This window comes from Macaca fascicularis, chromosome 5, assembly GCF_037993035.2.
Source record: "Macaca fascicularis isolate 582-1 chromosome 5, T2T-MFA8v1.1".
In the NCBI taxonomy this organism is placed as follows: Eukaryota; Metazoa; Chordata; class Mammalia; order Primates; family Cercopithecidae; genus Macaca; species Macaca fascicularis.
The window spans coordinates 178720672-178744238 of NC_088379.1; the positions used below are offsets into that span (position 1 = coordinate 178720672).

At 36.7% G+C, this 23567-nt stretch overlaps 1 long non-coding RNA gene across 1 annotated transcript in view; it reads right to left on the reverse strand.

Annotated features, from left to right (window-relative positions):
• The window catches only part of LOC135970830 (uncharacterized), a 33824-nt gene extending 14046 nt beyond the window's left edge, over positions 1–19778 (reverse strand). Inside the window, exon 1 of the long non-coding RNA XR_010586681.2 lies at positions 19647–19778. This is a non-coding gene — a long non-coding RNA (uncharacterized lncRNA). The remainder of the gene's footprint in view (positions 1–19646) is intronic.
• Positions 19779–23567: the final 3789 nt, after the last annotated feature.

The following is a 23567-nucleotide window of genomic DNA, read 5'->3' on the forward strand; positions in this document are numbered from 1 at the left end:
ATTAACCATATTACAAACACTCAAAGGAGTACTATGTAGTTGTAAAAAACAGAAAAGATCTTCATGAACTTATATGTAGGACTAGAAGACATTGTGAAATACCAAAGGGTAAGTGCAAACAAGCATATGTAGTATGCTACCTTTTGTACAAGAAACAAGAGAAAGTAAGATACATATATCATTTATCTTTAAAAACAAGACACACACACAAAGTATAAACCAACAAACAAAACATTTTATTATCTATAGGGTCAGGGAAGAAATGAGATAAAGGGGCTACAGAAAGGAAAGGTGTGATAATTCTTTGGGTATACATTTTTTAAATAATTTTGAAGTTTTTGGAGCATGCTAAATTTTTTTGAAATCAAAAAGTAAAATTAAGTCAGCAAGGGTGAGAAGAAAATTCCTAGTATTAAAGTAAATAGAAACAAATGGACTGGAATGTATTTCAAATGAATGACATAGTCCCTTTAAGGGGGGTGTGAAAAACTGATCTAAGTAATTAATGGTATTTATATACCCTCAGTCATGGGCAGAGTCGAGGTAGGAGAGAGAACTACAAACAGATTCTGAGTTCCTTTTAGTAGAAATTTTTGGTTATTTGTAGTGATCTAAGAGAAACAATTCTGAAACTATTAGATATGTTAAAGATTTGAACAAATAAGCAAATGTGCTTATGTTGGGAGTCAGAGATCTCAAATGGAAGAAGGGACATACTAACAAGAAACAGGGGATGGCAAAATCCTTGTAAGGATTCATGATTTCTAAAACATTTACATATACATATAGCTATTATGTGTATGTGCATATGTTGCATGTGCATATATATATGTACACACACATATGCACATACACATATACAAACATAACACACATATCTGTGCCTCTTTGTATAAACATGTGTGTAAATACATATGAATAGGTATGCCTGTGTATGTATATTTGTAAATAAATGCAAATCTCTTAATTTTCCTAGAAGGAATGAGCAAACTTTGTCTCTAATGCCTCTTGAGAAATGTTTGATTCAAGAACTGAGGTAGGGGTGGAAAATTATTATTGTAAAGACTAAGTCGGCAAAAATCACTGATGGGAGCTAAATCAAAGGGGCAAATTTGATAAGGAGCAGGATATTTGCATGGACTTGAAAGTGTGACTTATAAATTTCTCCTCCTTGAAAGGAGACAAAGTAATAGCTATACAATGGAGGAGGCAGGCAACATCCTGATCGGATGATAAAAGTTAACAGCATCAGCGGGAGGCAGATGGACATGATGCCCTGAGAGGAGTATGGCTTCTACGCAGTATTCTGGCTGAGGCTTCTCTAACTTCAATTAAATAATGAAGAAACATTAGACAGGTACCAAATGAGGAGTTCTCAATTTATATTTTATTATTTATTTATTTATTTATTTTGAGACAGTCTCACTCTTGCCCAGGCTGGAGTGCAGGGGCGCAATCTCGGTTCACTGTAGCTTCGACCTCACAGGCTCGAGCAATTCTCCCATTTAGCCTCCCAAGTAGCTGGGACCACAGATGGCCGCCAGCACACCTAGCTAATTACCTTTTTTTTTTTTTTTTTATATATATAAAGACAGGGTCTTGCCACGCTGCCCTGGCTGGTCTCAAACTCCTGAGCTCCAGCTATCTGCCAACCTCAGCCTCCCAAATTGCTGGGATTACAAGGCGTGAGTCACCACACCTGGCCAGAGAGCTCCATTAAAAACAAACAAACAGACAAATAAAACTGAGGGACTAGTTTTCAAAACTGTCAATGTCATAAAGGACAAAAAAAATGTGGAAATGTTCCAATTTAAAATGTTAAAGGAACATGACAACTACATGCCATCCAGTTCCTAGAGTGGACACTAAGCTAGAACAAAGATAATGTTATATAGAACATAATTAGATCAATTGATGGAATATAGATGAGAGATTAAAGTTAAATGTATTGAAGATGATAAATATACACAGTTATATAAATAAATATCCTTATTCTTAAAAGGATATTTTTATTCTTAAAAAATATACTCTGAAGTATTAGGGGTAAAGAGTCATAATGTATTAAATTTACTCTCAAATAGTTCAGAAAAAAATACGTAAATAGAAAGATGGATGGATTAGGTAGGTATATTAGATAGATTAGATAGGTGGGTAGGTATTTAGGTGGGTAGATGGGTAGGTAAGTAGGTAGTAAGCAAATGATAAAATAAAAGCAAATGAGGCTAAACGTTAAGAATGGGTAAATCTGGGTAAAGACTAAACAAGCACTCTGTATATGATTCTTTCTCTTACAACTTTTCTTGAAGTTTGAATTATTCCCAAATTAAAAGTTTTTAGAAAACAAAGCATCTATAGACAGTATGTGTAATAAATATAAATACATTATTTTGAATGTAAACGTGAAAATTTTAATTAACAAAACTTGGTTTATTTCCCCTTCCACTAAACAAATATTGGACAAATATTCAGCAAATATTAGTCTGAGGGATACCCAAATATTGGCCTTCCTAGAGTCCACATCCAGTGTAGCCTTGGATATAGGCAAATGTGTGAACTAGGCTAAGTTTCTCTTGATATCAGTTATATATCTGGGAAATTAGAACACAAAACCAACAGAAATAAAATTTTGAACTTATTCTTACCAACAACAAAACTTGCCTGGTTATCAAAAAGGAAATGTTAAAATCTCTGAAAAATAAAAACAATAAGGTTATCTGAGAGTCTTTGAGAGCCAATGAGTGAAAATGTGAAGATAGTTAAACTTGGTATCTGCTATGGTCCCAATGTTTGAGTCCCCTAAAATTCATGTGTTAAAATCCTAACACTCAAGATGATAGTATTGAGAGGTAGGGCCTTTGAGAGATGATTAGGTCATGAGAGCAGAGCCTCATAGCTAGGATTAGTGCCCATATACAAGAGACCCCAGAGAGCTGGCTCTCCCATTCCATCATTTGAGAACACAGCTAGAAGGCATATCTGGCAAAAAGACACAGGCCCTTTTCAGATGCCAAGATCCATTAATATTGGAAGTCCCAGCCTCCAGAACTGTAAGAAATAAATTTCTAACCTTTAAGTCAGCTAGTCATGATATTTTGTTGCAGCAGCCAGAACAGACTCATACAGTATCCAAAGTTTTAGGAAAGCAGAGTTCCAAAAGAATTCAGAGAAGAAAATAGACTTGGTATCAAAACATGAATTTCTGGAAGAGAGTCTAAAACATTTTAGAAGCCATGAAGATCTCATCAGTGCAATTCTAGGTGATGCAGAATAAAAAGGGAAGTACAAATAAGGTAGGATTACAATGTGTGATCATTTATGACCTCACAATTTTTAAATATAAGCATAAAAGTTAAACAATGAGACGTGTAGCAGAGGATAAATGGAATAGGGTGGCGAGGACATGTAAAAATAATATCATGAAGACTCATGGCCCCAGTGAAATGAGGCTTGCCCATCCACCCTAAAACACTACCAAAGAAAACATATTTCTTCTGCTGTTATTTTTGTTGTTGTTGTTGTTGTAACAAAAAAATTAAAGCAACAGAGGACACTTTCCTTAGCCTTGGAAGTGAAGGATGACACATTTCCTGGGCTGAATTTTATTTTAAAAGTTTTAAAAAATAAGAGGGTCAAGAGGGCTTTCTACCAACTCTCTGTTGCCTACAAGAGGCACACTTCACCTATAAAGACAAACATAGACTAAAAACACACATAGACACAAATAAATAAAGGCATGAAAAAAGATATTCCATGAAAGTGGAAAACAAAACAGAGCCAGAATAGCTATACTTATATCAGATAAAATAGATTTCAAGACAAAAACTATAAGATGAGACAAATAAGGTCATTACATAATGATAAAGGAGTGAATTCAGTCAGAGGATATATTAATAACAATGGTAAATATGTATGCACCCAACCCTGGGGCACCCAGATATATAAAGCAAATATTATTAGTGCTAAAGAGAGAAAGAGACCCCAATACAATGATACCTGGAGACTTCAACATTCACTTTCAGCATTGGACAGATCGTCCAGACAGAAAATTAATAAACATCTGACTTAATCTGCACTATAGACCAAATGGAGCTAATAGATATTTTCGGAACATTCCATCCAATAGCTTCAGAATACACATTCTTCTCCTCAGCACGTGGATTCTTCTCAAGGATAGACGATATGTTAGGCCACAAAGAAGGCTTTCTACATAGAGGGATTGCCACAAGGAATGCCACTAAAGCAGAAAGCTGAGAAGGAGCCGTGAGGCCTGCTGAGTGGAGCTGGGAGGAGGGGCGGATGATGAGGTCGGAATATCTGAGACAGAGCTGGGTCATGAGGGTCTCATGTACCAGACCAGGGGTTGTAAACTTTATCCTGAAACTATGGGCAATAGGGGGCTGATATGGTTTGGATGTGGGTTCCCAACCACATCTCATATTGAAATCGAATCCCCAGTGTTGGAGGTGGAGCCTGGTGGAAGGTGCTGGATCATGGGGGCGGGTTTCTTATGAATGGTTTAGCACCATCCGCTTGGTGCTTCCCCTGTTATAGTCAGTGAATTCTCCTAAGAGCTGATCATTTAAAAGTGTGTAGCACCCCCACCCCCCTTGCTCTCTTGCCCCTGCTCTCACCATGTGAAATGCCTGCTTCTGATTCACCTTCTGCCATGCGTAAAAGCTCCCTGAGTCTTCCTCAGAAGCAAATGCTACCATGCTTCCTGTACAGTCTGCAGAACCATGAGCCCATTAAACCTCTTTTCTTACAAATCACCCAGTCTCGGGTATGTCTTTATAGCAATGTGAGAATGGCCTAACACGGGGTCCATTGAAAATATCCAATATTAGCATTTACAATTACAGTGTATATGTCACCGAAGCACTGCTTTAGCCATATCCCATAACCTTTGATATGTTACATTTACATTTTCATAACCTTTTTGTTAAAAATATTTTGTACTCTGTGATTTCTCCTTTGATTCATAAATTATTTAGAAGTGTGCCACTTAAGTTATAAACATTTGGAGTTTTTCTAGGTACTGTATTGCTATTGATTTCTGATTTAATTCTGACTAGAGAATATTATTTGTAAATTGTGATCTTTTAAAATCTATTTGACAACTATTTTATTATGGACCTTAGTGACTGTTCCATATTCACTTGAGTAGAAGGATGTATTCTTTCTTTGCTAGGTGTAATGTTCTATTTAAGTCAATCTGGTTAAGGTGATTGATAGGGTTATTTAGATCTTCTATATCCTTACCTTTTTTTTATAGGATTGCTCTGTCAGCTACCAAGAGAAGGGTGCTCAAATCTCCAATTATAATTGTGGATTTGACTGTTTCTCTCCTTAGTTTTTGTGAGTTTCCGCTTCATGTATGTTGAAGCTTTGTATGATAATTGTAATATCTAAGTGTACATGGACAATCATTGTGAAGTGTCTCCTTTTGTGTCTGCTAATACTTGTATGGAGGTCTGAAAAAGTAGCAAACTCACATATTGACCCAGTGTAGTTTGTTCTTCAAAGTTAGATTCCTCTCTCATGTTTGCCTGCAAGTTCACCAAGCCCCCTCTCCTCATCCCTACACATGCATAGTTGCAGTTATCCAAAAATTTGGAGAGAAGTTATATTTAGATTCTGGGAGCTAACCCATCCACAACTTTCACATTTCTAAGTTTCTCCCCTAAATTTCCAGCTGCTTTGTCAACCCTGAACTCTGTCTTCTGCCAGCTAAATAAAAATATGGCCTAGAAAGTCATAATTAAGTCTTTGAATATTATTCTAAATGTAATGGGATGTAGTGGATATTTTGAAAAAGAAATGCGAAGTGAGTTTTATGGCAATAAAAGATTACTTGTATTGTTCTAGGGAGAGTATGTTGCAGGGTAGCAAAAATAAAAATTGGAGGCTGGTTAGGGTGTGATTGTAGCAGTTTAGGCATGTACTCTAAACTTTATTGTCTACAGGTTATCTACAGAAAAAAACACATACTCTGGGAAACTGAAAGTACCATTTTTTATAAGGAATCAGTCTTGGTGAATAACTTCATTTCTGGGTATGTCAGAGCCCAATTCACTACATGCTTCTTTATGAATAGCAAGCAAATGAATAGTCCCTTTAATAACTAAAGAAGCAACTGACATCATCATATTTCATTAACAAATACTAATTGAGAGACTGACAAGTAACAGGGAGACTTTGACCTAAGGCTGGGGACATACTAGACCATCTCTCTAGCTTCAGAGAGGACTTAGTCTAAAGGGAGACATGACAATAAAGAAATATGCTAATAGACATAGCTTTGGCAGGGAGTGGTAAGTGTGCTGAAAAAAAAAATACAGGAGAGATTAAGCAACTGGTACATATGTGAGAATATTCAAATAATTCCACTCCAAGGAGGTCACATTTGAGCAACAACTTGAGTGAAGGAAAAGGGGGAGTCCCATACCCCACTAACAGCAGATGTCAAGATGGAGAAGTGCTTTGGTGTTCAAGAATTGCAAGGAAGCCAATGTGCTGGAATTTAGAAAGATAAGGCCCAAGAGATAGCCAGGGCCAGGTCATGATAGTTCTTGTGGGCCACAGTAAGGAATTTGGATTTTATTCCAAGTGTGACAGCTGGTTGTTGGAGTAGAGAAGTGACTTACATTTAAAAAGACCACAAAGTGTCCTTTTGAATCCTACAATCCTTCTTGATCAGTTTCTTTTTGGGAGAAAATTTACTGTGATTCTTTTGCATCTCTGTACACCTTACAAGCAGAAGGACATGCTGCTTGTGTTACAGTTATCTGTTCTAAGGATGTTTGTACAGTGAACAACTTGGGTAACAGACAGAGGAAGGGATGCTCTCTTCTTCTAGAGCAAGTGTTCGTCTCCTATAACAAAATCCCCTGCATGTATAGTCATTACCTGACACTCTTCTAGTCACCCTGTGGGACTCAGAGCTCAGGAAACCAAAGCAAACGTTTTCTGACTACTGCTATAGCTCTAATGAAGTCTTTGGTTTCCAACACCGCAAAATTTTGTATTTTTCCAGCTTCCATGAAAGTGTGGTAGGCAAACTTGTTAGCTTACAAGTAAAATCAAGTCTCATATCCTTTACAGTTCTTGAAAGCTTTGGCAACAGGAATGACCTGACAGATATGACTTTCTAGAAAAAAAGAAGACGAAGGTTTCCCAGGCTTATTAGTAGGAACTGAAGGATGTCCGTGGAAATCCGCAGTGAACATGTTGACCAAATTGTATGGTTAACTTGGCAATAAATGGTATCTTCCTCATCATTGCTTGTTAATGAGGAGGAACTGGGGAGGTGTCTATGTATTGAGTACAGGGAAGTAGGTTTAAAGATGGTATCCATGTGGTGCCATAGTTGTTGTTAACTCCCCTTCATGGGGAAGGCAGGAACTCCCCACCAAGCTATCTGTGTGCTACAGATTTGTCCTATTGCAAAGACTAGTACTAATATTCATCTTCGGTGGGCAGAAGTATCCACCTGCCAACAGACAACAGTTATGTAGATAAGCACTTACAATCATTGTACAATGAGGAAAGTTCATAACCACTAAGGGCAGAAACCAGGCGGGTCTTAGAACTTTGGTGGTGCATGTGGAGTATGAGGGAGGCGATATATGACATTCAAGGAAGACTGGCAACAGCTGGGTCATCTTATGGCTCAGCTCCTTTTGGAGTCTATCAGGCCAGCCTAATATCTTTTCAGAAAGTAAAGTGAAAGATCTCAGAGTTGTTGTTTGTTTGTTTTTGCCATGAGTCTTAGCTCTTGCAAGGGAGCTTTGGCCCCCTGAGGAAAGCAACCAAACTCCAGCAGCAAGCCATAGATGAGGTATTAATGAACATTTGGGCTCACTGTGACTATAAAGATTTTTTTTTTTTTTTTTTTTTTTACATAAGACCCATAGACCATTTATGGAAATATAACTTTACGGTAAGTCCTTCAAAATAAATTGGTTGTAAAATGTATTGCTAGATAACAGAACCTCCAAATTACAGATCCCCATTCTACAGTCCAGGAGAACATCTTTCTTTTCCTGAAAACAGCGTCTCAGTCATCTTGCCATTTGTCTTGTCAACATCGTCAAGACTGTGTGCTAAATAGTTTCTCAGAGATGCTAGCAATAAGCCAGTTAAATGTTAGGGGCCACTGAGGAAAAATTATGACTCTGGTTTTGAAAGAGTTGATCCAGAGGTTTTCTTTCATAAAGAAATATACTAGCAGGGCCGGTTATCTTTTGAGGCTAGTCTTAGTTTATTATAAAGCAACCACATCATCCTTACAGTTCTTCATTGTCTTGTGATGTGGGATGGGAGGAACAGGCATTAATACATAGCGCTCTTGATTTCCACTGAGGTAATGCACCCATCTGGCTGATGGTTAATGTAAAGGACAAAGCTTGACCTAGCACTGCAGTCCGCAGGTTGTGGTTTCTGTGATGTGGGACAGGCAGGGAAGGGTTCATTAGACTCACATGCTGCACACCACAGTTTGTAGAGAGATCCAAAGCGAGGTTGCAGTCTGCCTTTTTGGTAAAGCCTGTTAGGGAAAACAACTAAACCAATGGACTCTTGAAGCTATGTTGAGCAATCCAATATATATTATCATTGATAAATAATAATATTTATTATGATCAATAATTATTTATCCTGGTGTCCTGCTCACTTGCTATGCTAAATGAAGGGAGAAACTTTCTCATGCTGCTGATGCTGGGTGCTTTTGGATAACTCTTTAATATTGAACTGGACTGCTGCGCTCTTGAAAAACCAGGAAGAAGACAATCACCCTCTAAAATTGAAATTTCCAGAGACTTGCCTCAACCCATTGGCTCTCTACGTGCTGCCCTCCTATTAGGAAATAGATTTGTTACTTACATTCCCCCCTCTGCTCACCCTCCACTACCAGACAAAGCTAAATGGGCTCGGGGAAATAAGTAACTGTGATGGTCCTCAGAGATCTCTTGTGCACTAATGATAAACAGAAAGTGAAAATTACTAACATTTACTATTGATCTATAGGTTTGTTTTGGTTTTGTTTTGTTTTGTTTTTGAGACAGTCTTGCTCTGTTGACCAGGCTGGAGTGCAGTGACACTATCTTGGCTCACGGCAACCTCCTCCTCCCGGGTTCAAGCCATTCTCCCACCTCAGCCTCCCGAGTAGCGGGATTACAGGCACGTGCCACCACGCCCAGCAAATTTTTGTATTTTTAGTAGAGACAGGTTTTCTCCATGTTGGCCAGGCTGATCTTGAACTCCTAGCCTCAGGTGAACTGCTGCCTCAGCCTCCCAAAGTGCTCGGCTTGTAGGCAGGATCCACAGCACCCCGCCAAGACGGACCCGTAGTTTTGACCAGGTGCGGGGGTTCACACCTGTAATCCCAGCACTTTGGGAGGCAGAGTTGCGCGGCTCACTTGAACCCAGGCGTTTGAGATCAACCTGGACAACATGGTGAAATCCCGCTCTACAAAAACTACAAAAATCAGCTGAGTATGGCAGTGCGTGCCTGTAATCCCAGATACGTGGGAGGCTGAGACAGGAGAATTCGCTTGAACCCAGGAGGCGGAGGTTGCAGTGGGCTGAGATGGTGCCACTGCACTCCAGTCTGGAGGACAGAGTGAAACTCTATCTCAAAAAAAAAAAAAAAAAAAAAAAAAATCCATAGTTTTAAGGATGGAGATGAAGTTGAAATCATTAGAAAAGATCCCATTGAAATGGAAAAAAATTGTGAAATGTAATGATAGAAAAGAACTAAAATAATTCAGTGAGAGAGTTAAAATAATTCAGTGAGATCTAAGGGGGAAATCCTACAAACAAAGAGAAGTCATCTTGAGATAATAAGCATCCTTGCTAGTAAAAATTATGATGTGTTTAATTCTTTTTAATAATTTCAACTCTTATTTTAGATTCAGAGGATACACGTGCAGGTTTGTTACATGGGTATATTACATGATGCTGAGGTTTGGGATACAAATGATCCCATCACCCAGGTAGTGAGCTTAGGACCCGATAGTTTTTCAACCCTTACCCTCTTCCCTCCCCGCTCAGTAGTCACCAGTGTCTATCGTTGTCATCTTCATGTCCACAACTACACAATGTTTAGTTCTCACTTATACCTGAAAACATGCAGCATTTGGTTTTCTGTTTCTGCATTAGTTCACTCAGGATAATGGCCTCCAGCTGCACCCGTGTTGCTGCAAAGAACATGATTTCGTTCTTTTTTATGGCTGCGTAGTGTTCCATGGTATGTATGTACCATGATGTGTTTAATTTTAAAATTTAATAAAGGCAGAAAAATAGAATAGATGCTGATAAAAACCTCATCAATTATGTGGGAAATGAACTGGAAATTATCCTAAAATAGTAAAAATACCAGAGCAGTATTTAGGAGAAAAAAAAGTTAAGTATAATAGAAGATAGAGCCAGGAGATCAAATATTCCAATAATAAGAGTTTCAGAAACAGATAAACATATGAAGAAGAGAAACAATCAAAGAATAAGAGAATATTTCTGAGTTGAGTTTTCAAGTCAAATGCTCTTAATTGCCAGGTCTACAAAAGACATACTATATAACCTGGAAAATTTGCTGCCCTCCAAAACAAAAGAGCAAACTTTGCAAGCTTCCAAATAGGGAGGAAAGCTTACCAATAACAGATTAAAATAGGGATAAATTTTCTCTCTGCAACTCATGAAGCTGGAAGAGAGTAAAACAATATTTATAGTTTTCTAAGAGGAAAAGACCAGAATCCAAGGATCTTACAGGCAGCCAAGATATAATTCAGGGATAAGGGAGAGAACTTAAAACTTACCTCACAGAAATTGAGTAATTAGGTAGAAAAAAATACAAAAACATAGAATATAAATAACATAAATTGATATAGGAATTGTGAACAAAGTAAAAACTGAGAATAGTAATTTTTCCTTATGTCCAGGAATACGTTTTTAAAAATATATACATTTGATCACAGAGAAAATGTAACTAGGTTCCAAGAATGCATATTTTGTGGCCACATCCTAGGACTAAAATAATATAAAACTGAAAATTTCTAAGTTATTTAAAGATCAATAAGAATAAGAATATTCTATATCAAAGCCTATAGGATACAGCTAAACAAAAATTAACAGCTTTAAAATATTTCACTATTAAATAAGAAAGATTTAAAACGACTGGAATATCCATTCAATTTAATAAACAGGAAAAATGCAGGAGCTGGAAATTAATAAAGATAAAAGTAGAAATTACTGATTTAGGAAACAATAGTAATAGTTAACATTTATAGTACATTTACCATATGCCAATTACTGAATAAGTGCTTTGCAAGTATTGTCTTATTTAATCTTCATAATAACTCTGAGATAATATTCACCATGAAAAATGACAGTCATGAACGTCTATGAGCCAAATAACTGCATTAGGCTCTATAGAGAAAAATAGAATTAGAATTATTACAGATATGCTTTAAAGAACTTTTTCAGGCTTTGATGAGTTAGCAAATAAAGGCCAACGCTTTCTGTAAACCTGAGCAAATTAAAAATAAAGCTCAGAGAATTTAAATAATAAGACAAGGTAAAATATGTCTATGTTTTTCTCATACAAACATGGCATATGCTTGGAATTAATATGTATAGTTCATTTATTAAGACTGTAATGAATATTAAATCCCAAAAATAGGATCTTGTACAGGTCACTGTCTTTATCTAGAATTCAATATATCAAGTAACTAATAAGTATATTTTCAAATAGAAGTTTTGAAATTTGACATGTGTCCTCATCTGAAATTACATATTATCAGGAAAAAAACAAAGGAGAATATTGCTTATCAAAATTTATGGTTTGAGGCCAAATCTATAAGTATAAGCAAATTAACAGCCTGGAATATTTTGAATATTAAACAAGAAAAAATGAAATAAATGAGCTAATTATTTAACTCAAGGAGTTCTAATACGTAAAGCTAAGGGAAACTAGCAAGGAAGAACTTAGGAGAACAAAAGTATGTGTAATTTAACTATCTTAGAGTGGGTACGAATTGTTAAAGCATTTTGCTCTTATATTTTATTTCTTTTTCTCTATTCTAATTCACTCTGAGGAAGTTCACATCTATATCCTAACTGTATTTTTTTCTAAGTATCGATTCTGTCCTGAACTGTTTCTAAAATTGATTTCAGTGATGCAATTTCTTTAATGTTCTTTTCCGATATCCTTCCATCTTTTCAAGCAAGGCTGCCTCCCACTTCAGTGTCCTTTCCTAGGACTTACAGTGGACACTACTATACCGTGGGCCCAGCACTCTTTTCCATGAATTGCTTACTCCTTCGTGGGATTGCATTATGAGTTGGTTGGGATGTGCCAGATCCTAGGTGGAAGAAAAACAGTTCCGTTTAACCTTGAAAGTAAGAGAAAGAGTCAGCAGTCAGGCTCTCCCTGGGTATGTGGACCTGTAAAACGTTAAGCCTGAATCTTCTGGTAGCCCTTTTAATGCCATATGGACCAGTCTGTAATGAGAATGTGGAGTGGAACAGGTGCACTCAGAGGAGCAGATAGCAGAGGGAAAGGAGAGCCGCCATTGTTTTCAGCCAGGCCATCCTGGCTGCTCAGAGCCACCACGGACCTTATGTCAATGAGCTATCCAACATTCTTTCTGCCTGTGAACCCTGTTTTTGGTTACTTGGAACAAAAAGAGTTGTTACTCAACACGTTTTCTTGTATTTCCAATAATTATTATTATCTTTCGCTGACTGTTGAGAATACAACACAGATTCTTTAAATAGTTAGTTCTGCTTCCTTTAGTCAATCTTTCCTATAAGGGTGTGCTATTCCTCTATGCCTTGAGTACTGTATTTTCCACTGTTCTATTAGAGAAATGTTTAATAATCTCCAGGGAGGTTTTTTTTTTTTTTCTTTTGCTGTAATGCATTCTTGAAGAAAAATAAATCTCTCGAGTTGTGGGTGGATTCTTGTTGATTCCTTTTACTTCAGTGCTGTTTGATGTATGCATCCCGTAAGCAATTATCTGAAAGCTTATAGCCCTCTCTCCATGTGACTCAGCCGCCTTGTGTAGGAATCTCGTGGTCTGGTCATCTTACTGTGAGTGGTAGAGTTCACTCTGGTTACTCTCAAACAGCGTTACATCTTCTCTTGCCAGAATCAGCAAATCACAGAATCCATAATCCCCACATGAGCCGCTCTCAGCAATCCCAGGCTCAGCTGTTCCTGCAACTGAGTTCCTATCTTGGAATGTCAAGTGCCACTCCCTATCCAGCCTACCTCCGGCATCACTGGAGATTATAGTTTTAAGGATAAAGTTCATGTCAGGGTGTGCTTGTATGTAACACATTGATACAGCTTATGAAAAGCACGGGTTCCTTGTGTCAGAGACCACAGCTATTAAAACAAGCAGCAGCAAATATAAATATATTTGGACAGTACTGAAGATACATAGTGTTAGGAAAGTATTGAACTTACATAAAGAAAATAAGTTGCCTGTAGAGCATTAACCTGTGGGTCCCTGAGCATTCCAAGGTTAGATTTTTTAGAGAAATATTTTTTAAAGTGGCTGTAGATTGATCAAGGAGACTGGATAGAAGGTTATAGAGAGAACCAAGGAAAAGGTCCTTCAACCTCCTGTTCGTGATGTGGACTTTCTCTACTGCTGTTATCCTCTCTTGTCAAACTATGTTGCCAGAATGGCAAGGGCCACAGCCATGGAAGAGGGGCTACCAAATGGAACTCCAACCTAAGGTAAAGAAACCACATGGTCAGACAGAGATGGGCATCTCCTTGACCTCTCTTCACTGCCACCTTCAATTTCCTTCCAATGCCTCTTGGGGGCATAAAATGGGGCAGAAAGCAGCAGAGAATAATTTGGAGAGGCAAACAGAGAAGAATCAACTTGAAGAAAAGAGAGTTTAAGTTGAGAAAATGAAAACAAAAATAAAAACATGAAGGTATTGAGGGAGGTGACAGAAAATATTCATAAATTTAAAATATTAAATAAACACTTTAAAAGTGTAGTATAATAGAGCATAGATGAAGAACAAGAATTAGGGGGCCAAACTTCTAACTAAACATGAAAAACATTCATCAGGTAAGATTCTGAACAAAATAACTTATTTTAGAAAGTGAAAGCAAGGAAGTTCAAACGTTAAAAATAAATGATAAAGTTAAAATGCAACAATAAAAATAAAAGCATTGTAAGTCAAGACAATAATATGCAGAAAAAGTAACCAAATTATGAATATTAGAATTAATTTTATCATTTTTATACTTTATGTATTTTCAGATTGTTAAAATAAATATGCCTTATTTTCATGACCTGAAAGGAAAATACAAAAAGGAACACACATAAACACAGCTCAGTTAGCCAGTTAATCATCAGAGACACACACTAACTAAAATGTAAATTATTCTTTCCTCAAGATTTTCTAGGCTTTCTTGCTATCATATATTATATTAATAGAAAACAATGTATTCAAACACTTTTAATTCAACTCTTTGCTAGGCTGATTTTCTTACAAAGATAATTTTTATATATGTTTTGAAAAGCTGTTATTTTCAATACTATTTATTATGGAGATTATATTTTTCAAAAGATCTGTACAATAAATTCTTCTTAAAATTCAGTACTAATTAAAAGTACGTATTTTTATTTGTCTGCCATACTATAATTGGAAAAAAAAAATGAGGTAACAGCCTAGTCTCATTGTTTGCCTTGGCTCCAAAGAAATTAGATCTAATAAAAATAATAGTCATAAAGCTGGAATGCTTGTTATATGCAGTTATTAAATAAAGCATTTTCTATAAATTATTTTACTTTATATTCATGACAATTCTGTAAAGTGGGGTCTTGGTGTTGTATTAAGTAATTTGCCTAAAACCACATCAATAGTTAAAGAGAAAATCAAATTTTTCTTCTGTGCTGTGCTTAGTCTTTCTTGGCTACATTCAAAACTCAATCACAACAGTTTCTCTTTCTCAAGCTTTCTGCCATATTTTAAAAATTATCTTCTCCTCTCAAGTAGAGAAAAATCAAGTAGCCTGTTTCTTTTTCGTTGTTTTTGTGGTCTTGCCTATCTTGCATCATATCCATTTCAAATCAGATGGGGAAGGAAACAGTACATTTGATTTGATATTCAAACTTCTAATGGGGATATTCCAACATTTCAAAACATATATAAGAACGTTATTGCATTACATTACCAAGTGTGATACAAGCATCACAAAAGAAAGGAGGGATATGATAGAGATCGAGCATGCCCTCGCTTCAGCATGGGTGAGGAAATTGAGGCAGCAGTACCTGCAACAGTGTTCCCCGGCCTCACACATGCCCTGCCTCCCACTGCCTAGTGATTCTTATGTTTCTCTCATAACCCCCTCATCTCTACTCTCCCACTCCACCATGGGAGACATGTCTATATTGAGAATCACTGCATTTTGTATATTTACACCCAAAACAATTTTTTCAAGTTTTACTTCCTATAGTTTATATTATGGGAAAAAAGGTTTTTGTTCCTTCTGATATAATCAGCATTGATTCAATATTTTTAGAAAAAGTAGCAGCCCCAAAGAGTACTCCTAAGCTATAGAAAAGTTCTCTCAAATGCATGTATTCTCTCCTCTCAGCCCTTCCCTGGATCATCACAGCCGCCATCACCAAGGTGACAATCACGGTCCTGGAAAATATCATAAAAACCATGTAGACCACAAAGTGGTTTGTCCCTTTAGGAGACGGGGAAGAAATAGCTTCTTGACCCTTATATTTTCTCTTTGTTTAATAAGGTTAGGTAATCTCCAAATGTATATCTTAATCGCATGTTCTGAATTTCCTTTTTTTGAGGGAAAGATACACAATTCTTTTTTGTTAACCTTTATTTTAATTCGGGGATACATGTGAAGGTTTGTTACATAGGTAAACTTGTGTCATGAGAGTTTGTTGTACAGACTATTTCATCATCCAGGTTTTAAGCCTAGTACTCATTCACTATTTTTTCTAATCCTCTCTCTCCTCCCACCTGCCACCCTCCAATAAGCCCCAGTGTGTGTTGTTACCTTGTATGTGTCGATGTGTACTCATCATTTAACTCCCGCTTATAAGTGAAAACATGTGGTATTTGGGTTTTTGTTAATGCATTAGTTTGCTGAGGATAGTGGCCTCCAGCTCCATCCATATCCCTGCAAAAGACATAATCTCATTCTTTTTTGATGTCTGCATAGTATTCCATGTGTATATGTTCCACATTTTCTTTATTCAGTCTCTCACTATTGGGAATTTAGATTGATTCCATGTCTTTGGTACTGTGAATAGTGCTGCAATGAACATACACATGTATGTGTGTTTATAATAGAATGATTTCTATTCCTTTGGGTATATACTCTGTAACAGGACTGCTGGTTCAAATGGTATTTTTGTCTTTAGGTCTCTGAGAAAATGCCACACTGTCTTCTAGAATAGTTGAACTAATTTACACTCCCACCAGTAGTGTATAAGCATTCCTTTTTCCTTACAACCTCACCAGCATCTGTTATTTTTTGACCTTTTCATAGTAGCCATTCTGACTGGTGTGAGACAGTATCTCATTGTGGTTTTGATTTGCATTTCTCTAACAATCAGTGATGTTAAGTTCTTTTTCATATGATTGTTGGCCGACATGCTCTGAATTTTCAAGGATTAAATTACCACGTGGAAACTCCACCTAGTCATCTTACCCTTGGTTAGGTCATCCCAGGTTCAAGAAAAGCCACTCCCTGGTTAAGATGGACGTTGCAAAGAGAGAAGGAAAACTCTGCCTGTACCAGACTTCCTGGTCATTGTCATCTTCACCACAGCACCCAGGAGAATTCAAAGTCAGTAACTTTTTGAGTATGGAGGCAAAGGCTATTTTCACTACCTGTGCTTCTGCTCATGATATTTTACATTAGGACAAAATCCAGAATCAAACAGAATATAATAGGGAGCTGAAAACTGAATATGGATAAATAAAGTAAGCCCTGAAGAGTTGTTAATGGTCCATAATTGGTCTTTGTAACTTTATAGAACAGATGTAATTCCAAAAAAGATCTTAAGAAATGATAGCCAGAGGGTGGCATATAATATATAACTGTCATATTCTGATCTGAAGGAGAGTTCTGGGGAGAAATAACTAAATTAGCAGCATGTAAAACAAATGTGTTTATTGTTGTCTATTATTTATGGTCCTCTGGATAGCTGATAGTTCATTTGACTATACTTCTGCCTAAACTAATTTAAATTAATTTAGCTGGTAAATTGAATAATGCTATATCAACTGCTTTTCTGCAATCAAGATATATTGCATATACTCAACTCTCTTAATCTACTAACCATATTTTCCAATGTTGATGGATAATTGCCTTTAAGTGCATCCTTGCCCTCTCTGCTTTTAGGTCTGGTTGATAGAACCATTACTGGAAGTGGTATGTTTCCAGAACCATTTTGAGAATGCAATTTGGCTTAACTCTCCCATCAGTGGTTATCAGTATAATCTGAGGGCTGTGAAGGCAATTAGCTTTCTCTAATGGTCTTTGCATCCCTTAAATAATGACAAAAAAGGGCTCATCAGACAAGACAAAAACAAACCTCAACTTTCAACTCCCTAATATTTTGTTCACTTCATTATGAATGTTCACTATAGTTCATAAAACACATAATCCTGAAAGAAAAGAACTCATCTGTAAAGATTTGTGTGCCTAATAAATGAATGCAGAGACTGCAGCATAATAAGATCTGTAATTTCCAAAAATAAATTTGTAACTGGAATAACTGTGTCTGTTTCCATTTATAATTTGCTTGCACATTTGTATTATGGCATATCAGGAAGCTATAAAGAAACAGTGTTGGTAAAAGTCTGGCCTTATAGACCTCTATCAACAATTAAGCTGAAAAACGTTTTCCTAATGCATGAAATTCCAGGTCTCCTTCACCAATATGACAGATTCAGAATTATGAATTGTTTGCACTTCCTGTTTCTTTTTAAGCAATTTACTATATATTGTGCCTGACTTTAAAACCTTAGTTTGTATATACCCCTATCCAGGTCAGGAAATCTTTTCTTTAATTTTTTATTACTGATTGCTTATGTCTTCAGTGTTTGATGTCAGAGCTTGAATGTTTCAAATTATAGTGTAATTTTGTGAACTTAGCTTAGAGGTCTGCTTCACCTTTTCTCTAAAGGTTTTTGAAAACTAAGCTGATCATGATTATTGACAACTATAGTGATACATATGCAGACGATTATTCCCCACGGAGGACGTGCTCTGGACAGGTTTTCCAGATGTGATTATGGGGATCCACCTTTTTTGGCTGGGTCCCATTGTGATTAGCAAACCCAAATGTTGATGTGGCATTTAGTACAGGCAGTGCCATTCTAGATAAGAGAGGAGGGCTGCCTTTTTCAGACCACAGAGAAAACCAAATATTTCTTTAAAAATTGTAAGTCTTTCCAGTTGAAAAATAAAGGAGATTCACTAAACCTCTGGGACTGATTAAGTATTAAGAAGGGACTCTCTAAATTATGATACCTCAAACCTCTAATGCCAAGTGAAAAACAATATTAAAATACTGTGCTTCTGTTTGTTATATCTTACCAGATGAGACTATTGATATATGAATATATTACTTTATCTTGAGTTGACATACATTTCTATATATTTATAATAGAAATACATTCGTAATAGAAATATATATCTGTGCATTGGGGCCAAAATCAAAATGAGATCATATATGGGAAAGTACTTTATGCTTTGCAATAAATTTAAAAATATAAGATTTATTACATATAGATTTAGGTAAGCCTAAGCAGCAAGATGTTCCTTCAGCACTATCACATTCAATTATCCAATTGAAAGTATGTTATCTGATTCTTCACCGACGTTTTGAAGCAATTGTTTGCTTGTCATATAGCTTTCCCCCCCAAATCCTTCCATACATGGAAAACTGTAAATCAGAAAAAATATTTACCAGAAGAACCAAAATGACTGTCTCAAATCTTCTCTGGTTCTCAGATACATGTGTTAGACAATATTTCAAAAGACATAAATATGTATAAATGCTTTATGAAAATTCATGTGAGTTATTTTCAGATGTTAGGTAATTCTATGTCATTATACATACAGACCAACAGACAGACACACACACATATATGCATATATATACATACATAAAAGATAAAATTAGGCACAGGAACAGTGGCCAGTTTTTGTATTTTGCTTAAGAAACAAAGATGTTTTGCATTATCTTTCCAAAAAGTGTTTTGACTCAAAACCATACTTTTAAAAACATATAAAATATAAATAAATTCAACTTTATGCTCTTTCAGAGGGAGAGTATACTATTATTCCTTGCATCATTTTACCACAGATTTTTCTACACTGCTACATTCAAAGTAAATATCTAATAAATGTTTCCATTGAATGGTTGGCTAAAAAATATTTTAAATACATTTCAAAAAGCGAGTTCTATGCATGACTTGAGGTGTTCAGTTACCGCTAATGATAATAAAGACTATATATTTACAGCACACATAACATTGGTCCAGAAAGAGTTTAACAAAAGGTTAAGTCAAGCTGTAAAACCCTGCAATAACCATCTAACTATCTATAACCTGATCAAATTGGAACAATGGAGAATTACCTTCTCTTTTCCCGGAAAGACTTAGTTTATAAAGTGATGTTTGTTTATCTAGGTCATCCTTGTTTATTTCAAACCAGTGTTCAGAGTCTTTTACTCTTCTCTATTACTTCCAGGCTGTGAACAGTGTGTGATAATGACAAATCAGTTACAGCAGGGTTTGAAGTAACAAGACACTTTTGTCAAGTAGACCTTATGAGTTTGGAATGTTCCAAATACTGAGCCATGATATTAATCCGGTAAATGCTCGAGTTAGACTCAAGTCAGCAGATTTTTATAAAGTGACTCCTATGTACTTAGCATTTCGATAAGGATTCCTGAGGAGTTTTTATCTCTGGGAATTTACTCTCATTCGGGAGGACAGATTTATATACTTTTTAAAACACAACAACTAGACAACAAAACAATTATATGACCCAGTAATAAAATGTTTGCTGCAGATTATAAATGTTTGCGGAATAAGGAAATGAGTGTGAGTAGACATGTTCATATTTGGGTTTATGAGGGGAGTAGGTCTTAGAAAATGAGCAGGACATGGTTGGTAGGAAGGACGGCAGAAACTTGAGAGGGGTATGGCTCATACACATGCATAAATATTGAAGCACACATATCTGAGTCACTACTGCACAGTAATAAGAATGAGGACTCTGGAGTCAGATTTCCTGGGTTCAAAGCCAGCCCCCGCATCCCAGAAACTGGCTTTATCTCAATTTTCTCAAGTGCACAATGCGAGAAATAATAGTACCTAGTGCTGCTATGAGGTTTTAATAAATTAATGTGTGTAAAGCACATATGCTAATATATGTAAAGTTTTCACATGTAAAACACTCATAATTGTGTCTGGGACAAGTAAGTACTATATAAGTATTTACTCGATTGTTAACTAGAAAAGGTATTTGGAGGGTCAATATGAATGTGGCCTAACTGGGTCAAGAATTTGTGCAAGTAATGGGAATATAAGGCAGATTCGTATCTTGTATCCCATTATTTGCACTTTAAATAAATGGCAAAGCCTGTGTAGAACACTAGGTTCCTGCCTCCCAGGACATTACTCTTTCTATGATATCATACTGTTTTCCTATGTTTCCAATTTTCTCATCTTTAAATTGAGGATACTATAAACCTCATAAATTTTTTGTTAGGATTAAATGAGTTAATACATATCAGTTGCTTAAAACAGTGTCTGGCACATTGTTAACATGCAGTAAATGTTAAGGAAAAAAGATGGCCATTATGGTAGTCACATTTCTTAGCTTTTGCTGCATAATAAACCAACCCCCACTCATGATTCTACAAACTGGAAGTATGTGCTTGGCTCAGTTCTTATCTGGGCCAGTGAAGCTGAATTCATTTGAGCTCACTCACGGTCTACAGTCAAGTGGTGGGTTGGGTGAGTAGGGATTGATGCTTTATGAAATGCTCTCCAATGGAGACAGCTGTGATGACTGGAACCAACTAGCTTGGACTTATTCACAAAGTAGAGTGTTCCAAGAAGTCTCAAATCTTTGTCTCCTGTTTGCAATTGCTCCACTGGACAAACAGGTCACATGGTCATGCGGAGAGTCAGTGTAGAGGTGAATGACACAAAGACCTGAATATAAGAAGGAGAGAACAAATTTGAGGTCTTTACTGCAGCACTCTAAAATTACATATAGTAGTATATTAAATTCAAGAAACAAACCTTCCTGTTAAAGGTTGTGATTTAACTAAATACGTAAACCTCTTTCTTCCTCCTGAAATCCCACTAAAATATCAATAAAAAATAAATAAGTAACCCTACAGGGATAAAGAGATGGGGAAAAGAAAATATCTCAAGAAATATTTCAACAATGTTTTCGTTAATTGATTTGACACAGCAGAGGAAGCTATTCGTCAAAATACCGTATCAATGAGAAGTAATGTAAATTAAGCCACTCAACCCCTGTGAGAAGCCCTAGATTTCGAGGTTTCAAGTACTGAGAAGGTGGAGGGGTAAAGGGAAGTCCTGAGAACTGGGAGACTGGTTTGATACACATGCAGAGAGCAATCAGACCTCAGCTTACTTCCTCCACCCATGCAGATAAGAACTACCTACTCTCAGGCAGGAAATAGGACATCTTTTGTCTGGAAAAATTAAGCGGCAGATTTTTAGGATTTGGAAACAACAGGTAGCATGGGTTGGAGGTAAAGCCTGGGATTAAATGAAAGTCTACTTATTGAAAAGGAAGGAGATTGTTGGGTTATTTAAAGATACTGCTTGGCTCCAGAAGGAAAATGTATTGACATTTAAGGATGCAGGGTTTTTCAGTTGTTCTTCAGCCAGAATTCCCAATCAGTTCTTCACTGATGAATTGTAAGAACCCAGAACAATGCCTGAGTCGTAGGCATTCAGTCAGTATGTTTCGAATATCGCGTAAATGAGTTTTAAATACTTCACTTTTAGACATAGGTCAGGATTACTAGATATTTGAGGAAAGTCTCTAACATGAAAGAGAAAGGCCAAAAGAAATAGACATCAAACATGAAAAAAATCCAAGGAAATGGTGCTCTAATGGAAGGGGGAGAATAAAGTATTGTAAATGTATACCAAATTAAAACCCTCAGAGAGATTAAGAAAAAAGATAGATGGCACATAAAATTAGACCTGAATGCTATTATTTTAAAAGAACAAAAATTAGAATTTTTGCTATTAAAAAGGTAAAGTTAAAATTCAATGGAAGTTTAAAAGCTAATGTTAAGAAAACCTCCTCAAAAGAAGAACAAAATACAAAGAGAAGAAAACAGAAGATAAAAGATGGGAGATTTAGTGTCAAAACTAGAAGTCCAACATATAACAAATAAGAGCTCTAGAAAGAGAAAATGGAGGCTCAATCACAAGAATATCTCCCAAAACAAAGAAACAAAAAAACCCAGTCTCCATGTTGAAAGAACTACCTAGTGTTTTGTTCAATGAGTAAAGACTCACACTAAGACACATCATTGTGAAATTTAGTAATATTGAGGTAAAAAGAGAAAAATAACAACTTTCACAGAAAAAAATTCAGGTATTTACAAAGGAATGAAAAGCAAATTAATATTAGACTTTCAAATTTTTAACCAAAAATACTATCTACCATTAGTCAGTCGAAAAATTCCTTTAATAATTCTGAGGCGGGCAGATCATGAGGTCAGGAGATCGAGACCATCCTGGCTAACACGGTGAAACCCCGTCTCTGCTAAAAAAATACAAAAAACTAGCCGGGCGCTGTGGCGGGTGCCTGTAATCCCAGCTGCTGGGGAGGCTGAGGCAGGAGAATGGCGTGAACCCAGGAGGCGGAGCTTGCAGTGAGCCAAGATTGCGCCACTGCACTCCAGCCTGGGCTACAGAGCGAGACTTCGTCTCAAAAAAGAAAAAAGAAAAAAAGAAAAAAGAAAAAACAGGGCTGGGACCAGGATCTACCCATCCCCATCAAGCGAGGATTGATACTAACTACAGCCATTCCTGTGGGGTCCCAGGGTTGGTTTGTGGTGGTGGTGGTTGTTCTGCGAATGCCTGTCTGTGTTTATGCAGCTACCCTTAGTCACTAGCCAAGGCTTTACCCACACTGGCTGCTGATCACTCGCCTTGGCATTGATTGGCCTAGAGCATGCATGGACCCTAGAACCTCTCTTTCCCACTAGCCCAGCCTTTTCATCAGCTTCACCTTGTTTCCCTCTTGGCCTTCTTAGCAGGCACCTAGCACAGCACTCCCCCGGCTCCATTTTTCAGTCACAGCATGAGTTGAAACAAGAGAAGAAGGTAATGAAAGTGAGAGAAAATACTCTCATTTAGCATTATTTCTAATCTCTACTTCTATTTTTCTATTTAAAGCAAGTCATGGCTGTCCAAATGATGTTTCTAAAAGTCCAATCAGACCTCATTCTCCTAGGTGAAGAGGACATGGGGGTGAGAGGAAGAGGATGGAT